This window comes from Balaenoptera ricei, chromosome 5 (assembly GCF_028023285.1).
Source record: "Balaenoptera ricei isolate mBalRic1 chromosome 5, mBalRic1.hap2, whole genome shotgun sequence".
In the NCBI taxonomy this organism is placed as follows: domain Eukaryota; kingdom Metazoa; phylum Chordata; class Mammalia; order Artiodactyla; family Balaenopteridae; genus Balaenoptera; species Balaenoptera ricei.
Genome location: NC_082643.1, coordinates 31529727 through 31545399, shown reverse-complemented (window position 1 = coordinate 31545399; position 15673 = coordinate 31529727). Strand labels below are relative to the sequence as shown.

At 41.8% G+C, this 15673-nt stretch overlaps 1 protein-coding gene and 1 pseudogene across 2 annotated transcripts in view; both read left to right on the top strand.

The window, feature by feature from the left end:
- Positions 1–15673, top strand: part of NR3C2 (nuclear receptor subfamily 3 group C member 2) — a 370452-nt gene that overhangs the window by 298391 nt on the left and 56388 nt on the right. The window lies entirely within an intron of this gene.
- Positions 7549–15185, top strand: LOC132366713 (S-methylmethionine--homocysteine S-methyltransferase BHMT2-like; annotated as a pseudogene).

Genomic DNA, 15673 nt, shown 5'->3' with positions numbered 1-15673 from the left:
TTCATTTAACCTTATTCAGTGAATCTATTGATTCTTTGTAGTAAAATACGTATAATATAAAATTTTCCACTTTAACCGTTTTTAGTGCACAATCAGTAGCATTAATTGCACCGACATTGTTCCACCACCATCATCACTATCCATCTCCAGTACTTTTTTCATCATCCCAAACAGAAACTCTGGACCAGTTAAGCAGTAACTCGACATCCTCCTTTCCCCCAAAGCCCTGATAACCTCTGGTCTATGAATTTGCCTATTCTAGATATTTCATATAAATGGAACCATATAATATGTGTCCTTTTTTTGTCTGACTTATTTCACTTAGCGTAATGTTTTCAAGGTTCATCTTTATTGTAGCATGTATCAGAATTTCATTTCATGGCTGAATAATATTCCATTGTACGTATGTATAGACTTGACCTCATTGTTCGCAGATTCTGTAGTTGTGCATTGGCCTTCTGGCACATTTATTTGTAACCCCAAAGTCAGTATTTGCAGCACAGAGAGGCCATAAATTTGAGGTACACAGCATGTACATTTCAGCTGAGACTCTGCCTTCTTGTTTCAGCTCTCATGGTGTAAACAAGTGTCTTTTCCATGGTCTATTTAGTGCCATGTTTTTTGCATTGTTGTGCTTTTTGCTGGTGATTTCACTGTTTAAAATGACCCACAAGCAGAGTGCCAGAGTGCTGTCTAGTGTTCCTAAGTGCAAGAAGGCTATGATGTGCCTTAGGGGAAAAATACAGGTGTTACGTAAGCTTCTTTCAGGCGTGAGTGACAGTGCTGTTGGCTGTGAGTTCAATGTTAATGAATCAATAATATATATTAATAAGGTATCTTTAAACAGAAATACACATAAAACAAGATTATGTATAGATCAACTGATGAAAATGTTATGATCAGTGTCTACTACAACTTTATAGAATATAACTACCGTACTTATTTTTACCAAATAAATAGAATTGATCACATTTTGTTTATCCATTCATGGATACATGGGTCGTTTCTGCCTTTGGCTATCACGGTTAATGCTGCTATAAACATTTGCATATGAGTATCTGTTTGAGTCCTGCTTTCATTGCTTTTGGGTATACACCTAGCAGTGGAATTGCTGGGGCATATGATTATTCTACATGTAACTTTTGAGGAACCACTGAACTGGTTTCCTCAGCAGTTGCACAATTTTACATTCCCACCCTCAGTGTACAAATTAAAAAGAGCAGCAAGAGTTCCAGTTTCACCACATCCTTCCTAACACTCATTTTCTGGGTTTTTTGGTTTTGTTTTGTGCTTTTTTTAATAGCTATACTAGTGGGTATGAAGTATTGGGGGGTTTTTTGGTTTGTTCTTCTTGAAATATATTTGTCATATAACATTGTGTAAATTTAAGGTATACAACATGTTATTTGACACATTTATATGTAATATGATTGCCATTGCAGCAGTAGTTAGCACCTCTGTCGCATTACATAATTATCATTTCTTTTTCTGGGTGGGAATAACTAAGATCTTGTCTTTTGGCCAGTTTGTTTATTATAATATGGTATTTCTGTCTATATTCACTGTACGGTGCATTAGATCTCCAGGACTTACTTGTCTACTGGTTGCAACTTTGTCCCCTGAAGCAACATCCCTCCTCTTCCCCCATCCCCCGGCAGCCACCATTCTATTCTCTGTTTTCTCAAGCTTGGCTCTTTTAGATTCCACATATAAGTGATATCATACAGTATTTGTCTTTCTCTGCCTGACTTATCTCATAGTAGGTGTGAAGTACTGTCAGTGTGGTTGTGATGTACACTTCCCTAATGACTACTGATGTTGTGCATCTTTTCATAGACTTTTTGGCCATTTGTATATCTTCTTTGGAGAAATGTCCATTCAAGTCCTTTGCCCATTTTTAATTAGGTTGTTTGTCTTTTGTTCCTGAGTTGTAGGAGTTCTTTATGTATTCTGGATGATAAACTCTTATCAGATATATGATATGTATATTTCTCCCATTCTGTGGGTTGTCATTTCACTCTCTTGATAGTGTCCTTTGATGTACTTTTAAAACTAAAGTTTTTAATTTTAATGAAGTTCAGTTCATCTATTTTTTGTCATTGTTTGCTATGCTTTTGGTGTCATCTATTAATTTTTAATTGTGTGTAAACATCCAGTTGTACAGGTTTCAAAGTCCAAAATTGTAAGAATCCTTTTTCACAAATGAAACTTAGGGGGAAGCACCTTATATCTGAAGCCTGTACACCTTCAAAATTAATGTCATTGAAAAAAATTAATTTTGAAAATTGTCATTGAAAATTAATGTCATCGAAGGCTTTTAGAAGTAAATAAGAAACCAAAAAAAAGAAAAAAAGAAAAGGTCATATAAGCTCTATGCATGTCTATTCTAGAAAATGTTAATAGATATAAAATGGAAACAACAAAAAATTGCTTTCTAATGTTACAAGTAGTTAAATAGTATGATATTATATAATTGTTAGAGTGAACATTTTGTTCCCTATTCTTAACTTTTGACCTCAACCCCAGCCTAGACTTAAGTTTTCTCTCAACTAGAAAGAACAGGGCAGAGCTGTGTTTTTCAAAGGGGGAGGGAGGACCTACTCCCAGGAAACATTTGGAAATGACATAAAGCCTTTTGGTCAAATCCCATCAACAAATAGAGCTTGTTGTGGTAACTCGATCACAGGGTGCCATCACAGACCCTGTATGTTTTAGGGAAACTAATAAATTACAGAGGATGGGCTGCAGCTGAAGTTTGCATGTTTCGGCCTACATTTATTAAGGAGATATTTACTAACTGTCGTCACTTTTCTAAGCAGTGGTTTTAGAATAGTGAAATATATATCCAGTCTTGTGGAACATATAGTCTAATGGAAGAGACAGAAATTATCCCAAAAAATCCTAAAATTATAGTTGTGATAAGTATTGAAAGAAGAGTGCTTTGAGAGTAGTTAATGGGAGGTATTGGTCTAGACAGGAAAGGCTTCCCTGGGATTGATGAAGCTAGTGTCATCCAGGGGAGGGAAGTATAGGAGGAGGAAAGTTGATCTAGGTTGAGGGTCCAGCACTGAATACAAGGCAGTGTCATGATGGACCGGGAGAGAAATGCAAAGATGCTGAAAGGCAGAGTCAACAGGAGTTGCGGGTGATTGGATTCTGATAGAAATTGGAGGAGGAGGAAGTAGGTGTGTAAGATGACTTTCAAGCCTCAGCCATAAGTGCCAGGGAAGATATGGCACCACACACTGGGTTAGGGAGCCAGGGTAGAAGACCAGGGTTTGGAAGGGAAGAACACGAGGCCACTTTTAAACATGTTAAGATTGAATTGCCTTTGAAATTGTTATCCAAGAGGAGATATCAAATGGACAGTTACCTATACAGATCAGAAGCCTAAAGAGAGGTCCCACTGAAGAGACAAATTTTGAACTCACCTTAGGGGCAGTGGTTAAAGGAGGATAGACAGGAAAGTGTTAGGTCACAGATCCCAGGGAAAGAGAGGGCTTCAGAAAAGAAGCTGTGGCAACTGATGTTAAGTCAGGAACAGGAAAGCTCGAACATGCCTCCCCCATGCCTGCCAACACCTGCACATTCGTGTCTTCTGAACCTGTCCCCCTATGTCCCTCAGCCAGTGCCTGTACCTCAGACCCTTTGCCAAAGGGAAAGAAACTGTCTGGCATTTTGTGCAAGGGAGTAATGCATGCTGGGCAGCTGAGGATAGAATGCGTTGGTGGGACCCTTCCTTGTTTTCCCACCCACCCTCAACTGTCTTGGACCCCCTCTCACCCGCATTGACAGATCTTTTTAAGCATCTGTATCCTTCCCTTGTTTGACTGGCACCTCCTCCTTGAAATCACAGACTCTGTCTTAATCATTTTTAAATTTCCAGCCCGTGGCATTGTGTCCAGGGCATAGCAGGTACTCCATAAATATTTGGTGAATAAATGAATTATTGAGCAAATGAACCAAACAACCTATTAATCAATCTAGAAGGGGTTTTCTAGGTTATCATCGCTAGTTACGAGGGTGAAGCTTATGATCAAGAAGTGTGATGCGGGGAAGCGTTTTCACCAACAGAGACGTTGCTATATTTAAAATGGTGACGAAAACTTGAATAGTTGATCATGTGTGTTTGCCTTCAACTGTGAAATGGATCTGAAAGTTCCCAAAGATCTTATCCTTCAGCTGTGTAGGAAAGATGCGAAGTAGAGAATAATTAAGGAAAACATTCTTTCTAAGTTTTTATTAAACATTGGGGTGAAGATATGAGTTAATACTTTAAATTAGAATAGAACTTTTCTTATTATAAACTTAAAACTTTTCAAATATGTATTAAATGATGCATTATTCAATTTCACCTTGAAACAGCTTATCATATATGGCTCCAGATCACTGCAAGTATTCAAATGTCTTATCAATTTCAATACACGTATTAAAACTCCCATTTAAGCCTGAAATGAAATTTCATCAAATTTTTTTAAATTTCTGAAATGAAGGTTCAGTGTTACACTCTTTTAAGTGTCAGCCAATATTTTAGAATTAAAGGCATATATATATTACTAATTTTATTGAAGTATAGTTGATTTACAATGTGTTAATTTCTGCTGTACAGCAGTGACTCAGTTATACATATATATATATATTCTTTTTCATATTCTTTTCTATTATAGTTTATCACAGGATATTGAATATAGTGCCCTGTGCTATACAGTAGGACCTTGTGGTTAATCCATTCTGTGTATAATAGTTTGCATCTGCTAATCCCAAACTCCCAATCCTTCCCTCCCCCATCCACCCTCCCCCTTGGCAACCACAAGTCTGTTCTCTATGTCTGTGAGTCTGTTTCCGCTTTGTAGAAAGGTTCATTTGTGTTGTATTTTAGATTTCACATATAAATGATATCATATGGTATTTGTCTTTCTCTGTCCGACTTATTTCACTTAGTGTGATAATTTCTAGGTCCGTCCATGTTGCTGCAAATGGCATTATTTCATTCTTTTTAATGGCTGAGTAATACAGAATTAAAAGTATATTTAAAAGCATGTTTATATTGTTTCAAGTCAGAGCCCAATAAAAAAATGTATTTTCGATGATCTTTCACTGTCTTTGTAGTTCTGAACCTTTGATTATTTCGGTTCAGAGGCTGTTGGTGAGAGAGAGAGTCTAAGTCTTAGTGCCACTTTCTGAGTGCCTCGGGTGAGTGCTGAGTGTGACTCCTGGGAGGGCGGTGTTTGCCCAGCTCATGAGTGAGCGGAGGTGAGCTCAGCCCACACTGCCCTCTTTGCTCAGTGCTGGCTGTGTGATGGCAGCGCCAGTAGAAAACCATAGGACTTAGTTATCAGTCATTTCAGGCCATGTTTCCGTGGAGTGATGCCCGTCCCTGTGGTGTCCCCACTGGGGGCCACTGTGCTGCCATAGCCCAGCTGTCCTTAGTGAGTGGCTCTCCCCAAGGCCAGTCTGCCAACAGGACGGTCTCCTTAAGGTTCCTCTGCACCTAAGGTCCTAAAGTTCCAGTAGTCTTGGCTCACTCGTGCTGTGTGTTCCAGGCCATGTCCCTTTTGTTCAGGCAGGGATCAGAGTGTCCCCACAGGGACCCAGGGGTTGGCACGCCCCGCCCTCGCCTCCCGAGGGGGCTGGTTGATATTCCTGAGCCACAGGAGATGACTTCTGTGCCGGGACCCTTGGCTCCAGCAGGGTTAGGACAAGGGGCAGAGGTGCTGATGAGAGAGCCAGAGGGTGGGATGAGCCTGGCTCAACATCTCCTGAACTGGCGCCATCTGCTTTCCCCCATCTGTCCCCAGCCTCTCTTTCCCTCCACTGTTCCCTTGCTGCTGCTTTCAGATAGGATTTCTTACTCCCCTCCGCTCACGGGGACACTGAACTGTGTAGTTTCTGTGTTTCTGGTCTCTGACCGCCTCCCTTTCCCTCTCCCCTCCCTACTGTCTCACTTCCTTCCCCCCCTTCCCACCCCCTCTCTTTCCTTCCTCCTCTCCTCTCTCTTTTTTTCTGTGTCTGTCTGTCTGTCTCTCTCTCTCACACACACATAAACACATACCCCTACACCTCTTTTCCTGACACTGAAAAGTCAGCAGCCTTTTGAGATTTCCATTGTTTTGCTTTGTTTTTTTACTTCTGGGTCAATTTAAGGGAGTAAACTATAAAAGAATAGAAGTCCTCTTTCTGTCTCCACTGGACCCTCCAACAACCCGGACCCTGTACCAGCAGCTGGAGGGCCAAGGTGTTTAGCAGAACGGGCTGAGCACTTGGCTTGCTGGGCAGGACTCAGAGCCCCCCCATTAGATGGTGCATGAGCTGCCTGTCTCATCACACTTCCCACACCCCCTGCCCTTGTGCCCTTCGTCATCCATGCCTGGCCCCTGTAGATGGTTGAGTTTGAGACTCCTGAATAAAGAAAAACAATGTCAAAAATAGAGAACGGTCATTCCTTGTCTGCAAGGGACAGAAGCATCGCAGAATGGAACTATCTTTCTTTTGCACAGAACTAGGTATAAAGGACATCTTGCCACCTGAAGGAGGCCAGGCAGAGGGAACTGCAGGGGAGGGTGCAGTGGGGTCTGAGGAGGTTTTGTAAGTGACAAACAAGAAATAATTATTCAGTTATATATGAGGGCAGAGACAATGTAGGTACAGTCCCAAAACAGGAGGCGTTTCTTTTTCTTATTTTTTTCTTCTTCTTTTAACGATTATTTTGGTGTGTTTTTTTTTGTTTTTTTTGGCTGCGTCGGGTCTTAGTTGCGGCACACGGGCTCTCTGGTTGAGGCGTGCGGGCTTAGTTGCCCCGCGTCATGTGGGATCTTAGTTCCCCAACCAGAGATCAAACCCGCGTCCCCTGCTTTGGAAGGTGGATTCTTTACCACTGGACCACCAGGGAAGTCCCCCTTTTTCTTCTTTTTTCAACAGTATTTCTTCCCCTTTATCAACCTAGCATGATGATGAGAAGTAGAGTTGGGAGTTAAAAGTTACTTCCAGATATGTCAGCAGAGGAGGTGAGGGGAGGGAAATTCTTGAAGGAATGGGTAACCTGCTCACATCAAGAAAAGTTCATCACAGGTAATTATATTCAATATCCCGTAATGGATAAGAATATGAAACCGTAATGGAAAAGAATATGAAAAAAATTAGAAATATATGTATAACTGAATCCCTTTGCTGTACAGCAGAAACTAACACAACATTGTAAATCAACTCTACTCCAATTAAAAAAAGAGAAGTTCCTGAGAGGAGCATGCAAGGGACAGGGACCTCCCTTACCTGAGAAAAATGAGTACGCCAAGGAGAGCAGTCTTAATTTAAAGCTAGAATCACAGGTAGATGTTCTTACTCACTTCTTGTCCTGTCTTGTTTTTCCCCATCCACGCCTCTCATTTTGGACCACTCTGGGGAGGAGGAGATAAGTGATGTTCACTCAGTGTGTTCATTCGACAGCTATTTCTTGAGCAACTTAAATACACCAAGCACTGTTCTAGGCACCAGGAATTCAACAGTGAACAAAACATGGGACTCCCGCTCTAGTGGCAGGTGGGGGGTGTCATGAGAAAAGTGAAGGCAGCATCACAAAGAAATCCCACCTGCCGTATCCCCAGAGAATATGACTCAGGTAATATACCATCATCCTCATATAGGACCACAAAAAAGTGGTATTGAAAATAGTAAGGGGCAGTTTGAAGGAATTCTCTCAGAGGATTTGCTAGCGCCCTTGGTTAGCCCCACTGATGACCTTTTGGTGCTTTGAAGGATCTAAGGTCATTCCTGACTCAGGCCCTTCACACTTGCTGTTCGCTCTGTGAAGGAGGATGGTGCATTCTCACCTTGTCTCAGCTCAGAGTATTCGTATTCAGACAGATTTTGCCCGACCACCAGACCTAGGGTATATACCCTCCCCCACCACCTCGCCCAATCCCTCCCATCATATCACATGTTTATTTTCTCTGTAGCAGGTCCCCTGACCCCGTAACGTAGGCTCAGGGAGGGGAGGAAGCTGGCCTGTGTGGTACACCTTTGCATGGCCAGCACCTAGGATACTGTCTGGCATTAGTAAGTACTTGATGAACTAATTAATTTTATTTTTTTTCTGTTTTTTAAAAATTTTTATTGGAGTATAGTTGATTTACAATGTTGTGTTAGTTTCAGGGGTACAGCAAAGTGAATCAGTTCTACATATACATATGTCCACTCTTTCTTAGATTCTTTTCCCATATAGGCCATTACAGAGTACTGAGTAGAGTTCCCTGTGCTATACAGTAGGTTCTAATTAGTTATGCTTAACAGGGAGAGAAAGGGGAAGGATAAATTAGGAGATTGGGATTGACATATACACACTACTGTGTATAAAACAGAGCTAATTAATTTTAAAATGCTATTTTCAGCATTATTTCCCCGCATAAACTCCATGCCAACCAAATTAACCTTCCTCTTCCCTTTGTCCTGTCTTTCCACTGCTGTGCCTTTGCTCCTAACATTTTCCTTTCCCCTCCCTCAAGCCCAACCCAAAGGATGCTTCCTCTCCAATCACCTCTCTTACCCAAAGTCAATAGTGACTTGTTCCCCCAAAACTGTTTTTATCTGTGTCAATTTTTTCTATATCAGTCCTTTGGTACTTTCTATGTTTTATTGTGTGTGTGTGTGTGTATTTTTACACATACATTTTTACTCCAGATATACTGTAAACTCCTAGAATACAGGAAGTATTTTAAAATTTTTCCTTAATGTCTAGCAAAATGCTTTCTACATAATTGGCACTCAGTGATGATTTTGGGGGTTGGTAATGGGTCTTCTTTCCAGTACAAGGGTCAGAAGCAAGATTTTTGATGTGGGTTGACCCCACAGTGCTTTTAGGGCTTGGCATGTAAACTTGATGAAAAGGATTTCCCTTTCAAGGTTGACTTCAAGAGCACTGCTGTAGGTTAATATTTCTTGTGTGGCGTTTCTTGTAGTGTACTTGAGAAATTTCCTAAGTAGTTAATGAAGCTGGGTAATTGCCAGTATAATATGAAATTAAAGCAAAACAAATAGGAGATTGCAAATGGAATGAACTGTTTAAGCTATTTATAACTATATTGGGATCACAGAGTAGTGGTGATGCAAGAAATAAGTCCCAGCTTTACTCTGGCTAACTAGAGGGAGCTATTTTTCATTTTGAATAAAAGTCAAAACCAGTTTAAGATCATATGTTATGTTTAAAAGGCTTAATGTGGCTAATATTAGCATGTTGTTCTTTAGTTCGGTTAATGTGCTCAAGGACTTTGGTCTCTTCAGGTAAAAATACTCTTCAATACAAAATAAACTCACTGGAGTGTATTTCTTTATTGAAAAACTGATAGAGGAAAATTAGTTTTGATGCAGTGATTATATTGCAAGATGGGGCAGGTGGCAAGGAATGGATTAACCAACTAACACACTAAGGAGGGCTCCAGGCTTCCCCCCTTGACACAGGTCATAAGACACAAAGATGGTAGCTTTTTTTTTTAATTTATTTTTTATTTTTTATTTTTGTCTGTGTTGGGTCTTCGTTGCTGCGCATGGGCTTTCTCTAGTTGTGGTGAGCAGGGGCTACTCTTCACTGCGGTGTGTGGGCTTCTCATTGCAGTGACTTCTCTTGTTGTGGAGCACAGGCTCTAGGCGTGCGGGCTTCAGTAGCTGTGATTTGCAGGCTCAGTAGTTGTAGTTTGTGGGCTGTAGAGCGCAGGCTCAGTAGTTGTGGCACATGGGCTTAGTTGCTCCACGGCATGTGAGATCTTCCCGGACCAGGACTCGAACCCATGTCCCCTGCATTGGCAGGCGGATTCTTAAACACCGCACCACCAGGGAAGCTCCAGAGATGGTAGCTTTGACAGCACCCCTCTGGATTGAAGAAGGAGAACACACCTGCTGTGTCTTGATATATAAAGTATTTTCTGAATTTGTGTCTTTAGATACTTCTAGAACCCAAACTGGGTCACATGATTATCCATTTTTATTGTATCACACACGAGAGATGATTTTGGTTTTATATCCCTCACTTCCACCGATGAAACCCTAAGCTAATTTAATAGGGTTGTGTTTTGGGCAGGCTCTGAAGTGGTTATTTAATTTTTCTTAAGTTCTGAGATTGATACTTTTCTGAAAGAAACAAGTGGAGAAGGGAGAGAAATCAAAAAAAGGAGGTCATATGTGGAGACCCTCCACCTCCTTATTTAAAACTCATCTGTGTATCTGGGTCATTAGCACTGCAGCAGGAATGTCGCCCCAGTCAATGTACACAGTGATGGGTGTTGCAAGCTTTGTCTAGCTGGACCCATCTTCTGTGCCCGTCCACCTTGAAATAGACACTGCCTCAATAGAATCGATGAAATGAGTAGTTTATAAACTCCTAACTCCCGTTCTGCTACAGGCATGGTGTCCCTCTCTGTCTTAGGCACCTCAGGCTGCTGTAACAAAACCCCATAGATGGGGTGGTTTAAACAGCAGACCCTTATTTCTCATAGTGCTAGAGGCTAGAAGTCCAAGATCAGGGTGCCAGCATGGTCAGGTTCTGCTGAAGGCTTTCTTCCTGACTTGCAGAGAGAAGGCTGCCTTCTCACTGGCCTCACATGGTGGAGAGAGTCAGCTCCAATGTCTCTGCTGCTTCTTGGAAGGGCACTAATCCTATCATGGGGGCTCCACCCTCATGACCCTAAATGCCTCCCCAAAGCCCCACCTACTGATACTATCACATTGGGGGTTAGAGCATCAACATATGGGGGTGGGGGAAGACGAACATTCAGTCCATAACACTCCATTTACATGGATACTAGAGTGCAAAAGTAATTAATAATCAAGTAGTTTACAGGGGTTATTTGAAGGATTATGGGCTGATGCTGAAAGCTGGTGAAAGGCATCATGCTGTACGCCATCTCCCACACATTATCCTATTTCATCTTCACAGCTCTGTGATGTGGGAATTTATTACACCTCTTTCAAAGATGAGGTGACAGAGGCTCAAAGTTTTGATCCCCAATGTCTCTCAGTCCCAAACTCAGAATTTTTCAACTACATCAAGGCTTGTACCTTGACCATGGAACTTGATTTTTCAGGCAGTTAGGCATAGTGGACCTTTGGCGCTAATGTTGGTTTCATTGGGTGGTTTCAGAGACTGTATGTATTTGGAAACTTTACTGACCAGTCATGTATCATCTTTCATAAGAGTTACTCTCCAAAATGGGTGAGAATATGCCCAATGTCTAAAGAACACAAATGGAAAATAAAATATTCTTAGAAAAACTGGAACTTTGGTTCAGAGTGTGACTTAGTCCTCCAAATCTGTTTCCTTCCTCTCTGATATCACAACAATATTTAAGAGCTCCACTGTTGAAGACCAGGGGCTCAGTCCCTAACCTTGCTGATAAGTCCCTCAGTGTTGTCAAGTGAATGAGTTAACTTCACTAGACCCTTGTCTCCCTTCTGCAGAATGAGGGAATTGGATGAGATCAGCGGTTCACAAACTTTTTGTTCTCAGGACCCCCTTTATGCTCTTAAAATCATCAAGGACCCCAAAGAGCTTTTGTTTATGTAAGTTATAGCTATTGGTATTTACTCATATCAGAAATTAAAACAGAAATTTTTTAAAATATTGATTCATTTAAAAATAAGATTAACCTATTATATATTACATAAATAGCAAGACAAAAACATAATAGCAAAAACATTTTATGAAAAATAACTTTTTTTCAAAACAAAAAAAAAATTAGAAGAGTGGCATTGTTTTGCCTTTTTTGCAATTCCTTCAATCTGACTTGAAGACAGTTGCACTCTCTTATCTGCTTCTTACATCCAGCCAGTTGTGACTGGTTGTTTGGCCAAAGTGTAGGAAAAAGATTCAGCCTCATGCAGATGTATAGTCAGAGAAAGAACCTCTTGGAATCCTGGAAAGAGTCCTGGGGACACCCCCGCATCCTCAGACCACATTTGGAGAACCACTGGTCTAGGTGATGTTTAAAACCCAACCCAGACTCTGATTCTGCTTGGCTTTCAGGAAGCTTCACTCAAGGTCCAGATCTCTGTTTCCTCATTTAATTATCTACATTTCCCACACTGGAGAATCAAAGCTCAGTAGAACATCATCTCCGTGCTTAAAAGGGCTCTCCGTCTAGTAGCAGGATACTTATGGGGCCTGCCATGTGCCATTAGCTCTACTTGATGCTTTTATATGAACCACTCGTTTACAATCATATTTTAAAACAGGTACGATGATCACTGTTTTATAAATGATGCAGCTGCCTCAGGCAGACAACAGTTCAGTGGATTATCCACAATCACATAGCAATGGAGAGGTGAACCTCACGTGTGAGCCCAGGTCTTCCCTGAAAGCTCCTGCTGTTTTCATTACATCACGTGTCTCTTCTCGTCTACAAAGTAATGGAGAAGGAAGGGTCTCAGAGGTCTCTTCCAACCTCTTACAGTTTATGATTCTGTAGTTCTGCTTTACCAGTCACATAATTTATAGCTGTGAAAACTTGTGTTATAAAGCAGAAGCTAACACACCATTGTAAGGCAATTATACTTCAATAAAGATGTTTTAAAAAAAAAAAAAAAATCCAAAGGAAAAAAAAAAAAAAAGAATGCAAGTAGTTCATGAAAACATAAAAACTATAGAGGTTCAATTTTAGGGAGGTAGATAACTATTTGGCATTGTTTCTTTTACTATTGTTTTGCATGATACAGTGAACAGATAGCAAACACAATACCAGTCTATTTCTTGCTCAAGAAACGTTGAGCAGGGACCCAGGTTGACTGTGACTCTGCTTTCTTTAAAACATGGAACCTTGGATTCATCATCATAGTCAACTGGAAGGGACGAAAAGCATGGAGGAGCACATGTTGGGAGGCTTTTATGGGCTAGGCCTAGGTGTGGCCCACATCACTTTCCACTGACTAGGAATAGTTTAGCTGTGCTTTCCAGGATGAAGAAGAAATGAGTTTTGGTGAACAGCTAGCAATTTCTACCATAAGGTCTACATTTAGAGTGTTCCTATGCTATCATGACAGTGATATTTTTATAGTGCTTATACTATATAACATTCAAAATTATAGCAAGTTATTTTCTTTTTCAGACCAGTAACTGGAAAGTTAAGTTCCCATTCTACCTCCAAATGAGGGTGGGAACTTTCAATTACTAATTTTAAAGTATTTAACAGTTTGTACAAATCTATTCAAAATATATTTTAAGTTTTCCTACTTGTGCAAAAAGTTTATCTGTCTGTAGGTATAAATGGAATATGCCTAAATGTATAAAGAAAATTGCTTAGTTCCACATGTAAATTGCACTGAATTTAATTTGAATAAATACATTTATATGTTGAAAAAAAAAAAAAAACTTGTGGTTAGCACGAGGTCGATTAAGAAGGAGGGGGAGGGACTTCCCTGGTGGTCCAGTGGTTAGGACTCCGCGCTCCCACTGCAGGGGCGCAGGTTCAATCCCTGGTCGGGGAACTAAGATCCCACAAGCCGTGAGGCGCACCCAAAAAAAAAAAAAAAAAGAAGGAGAACAATATTCCAAAGACTATCCCAGTCACTTCCCCTAAAGTGAAAAGTAAATCTCTTTACTCTTATCATTTAGTCAAAAAAAATGAACGACGACTGGTATTTCGCTAGTCGGGAGGAAGTACTGAGAATGTCTGCAGTGTGCAAGGCTCTGTGGTGGCCATGGTAAGGGAACCACAGTGACAGTCACAGTTTCCGTTCTCCAGAATTCTGTCGTGTGGTTGGTGAATTGAGATGTAGACACATGTGGAGAACAGGGAGCCCTCCTACGCTGTTGGTGGGGATGTAAATCGGGGCAGCCGCCATAGAGAACAGAATAGAGGTTCCTGAAAAAACTAAAAATAGGAGGGGCGGGCTCCTGGCCCCGTGTGCTCCCCACCACCCAGCGCCCGCAACGGCCACAGCGCGACGGCCCCGGAGCCAAGAAGGGCATTTTGGAGCCTCTGGATAGCGGGGAGGGTATGCTTGGAGACGGCAGCTTTCACATAACTCTGGAGAAGATGGGCTACGTGAACGCCAGGCTCTGGACTCTAGAAGCCATAGTAGAACATCCAAATGCAGTTCGTCAGCTTCACGTGGAATTCTTGAGAGCGAGATCGAATGTCACGCAGACTTTCATCTTTTCTGCCAGTGAGGACAATATGGAAAGCCAGTGGGAAGCTGTAAACGCTGCTGCCTGTGACCTTACCAGAGAAGCAGCCGACAGAGGTGATGCTTTGGGCGCAGGGGGGGATCTGCCAGACATCGTTGTACAAACACCACAAGGATGAAGCTAGAATTTAAAAACTTTTTCGACTACAGCTAGAGGTTTTTGCCAGGAAAAATGTGAACTTCTGGATTGCAGAGTACTTTGAACACACTGAAGAAGCTGTGTGGGCTGTGGAAGTCTTCAAAGAATCCGGAAAACCCGTGGCAGCCACTGTGTGCATAGGCCCAGAGAGAGACACGCATGGTGTAACACCTGGAGAATGTGCTGGAAGCTGGTGAAGGCAGGGGCTTCAGTCGTTGGCGTGAACTGCCGATTTGGGCCCTGGACCAGCCTGAAGACAATGAGACTCATGAAGGAAGGCCTACAGGCTGCAGGGCTGAAAGCACACTTGATGGTGCAGTTCCTGGGGCTCCACATGCCCGGCTGCGGCAAAGGAGGGTTTGTGGATCTCCTCGAATATCCCTTCGCACTGGAGCCCAGAGTTGCAACCAGATGGGATATTCAAAAATACGCCAGAGAGGCCTACAACCTGGGGGTCAGGTACATAAGGTGGGTGCTGTCGATTTGAGCCCTACCACATCCGGGCGATTGCAGAAGAGCTGGCCCCAGAAGGGGGATTTTTGCCTCTGGCTTCTGACAAACATGGCAGCTGGGGAAGTGGTCTTAGCACACGCACCAAACCCTGGATTAGAGGCCAGGGCTAGAAGAGAGTGTTGGGAGAACCTGCTGCCGACGTCGGGCAGACCTTTCTGTCCTTCAGTGTCAAAGCCAGATGCCTAAGGAGTAATGAAAGGAAACACTGAAGTAGCAGAATGGAAAGAAATCCCCCTCAAGCCCCATCTGGAACCCTTCCTCGCCTCTATCCACAGCCCACCACGATGTCTCCAGCTGCTGAACAGCTAATGCGCTGTCAGTTCAACATAGGATGCATATTGCATTCCTGCTGTGCTTAAGCTCCGAGCAGGATGCTGGGGGGAGATGCAAAGCTGATGAGAAAGTCTTCTCGTCCTCCAGGTACTTACTGTCCGGTAATGCTGCAGGACATGCTTTTGAAGAGCATCAAGAATAGTGAAATTTGTCTTTTAGAGTGAATTTGAGGTTTTAGAATAACCAGAAGTCAGTGAGGAACAAACCCAGTGATTAATTCAGGTGACTAAACTAGGTGCAGAAGGAGGATAGAGCAGCATTCTAAACTAAACTAAAAGTAATGAGTCTGTCTTTCTTAAATGATTTGTGTAATGACTCCAAAGGCAATCCCAAAGGAAAAGATGCAAAAATGTTTTAGGATTTTTTGAAATAATCATATAACCTTCCAGAGTGATTACTTTCAAAGATGATTTTACTTAAAGGTGTTAGGTCCCAGAATTTTTAAAATGTGTCTCTATAATCACAAATAGCTAGATTATAAATTACTAAGGGTAAGAACAATGTGATATGCTTCTTATATTT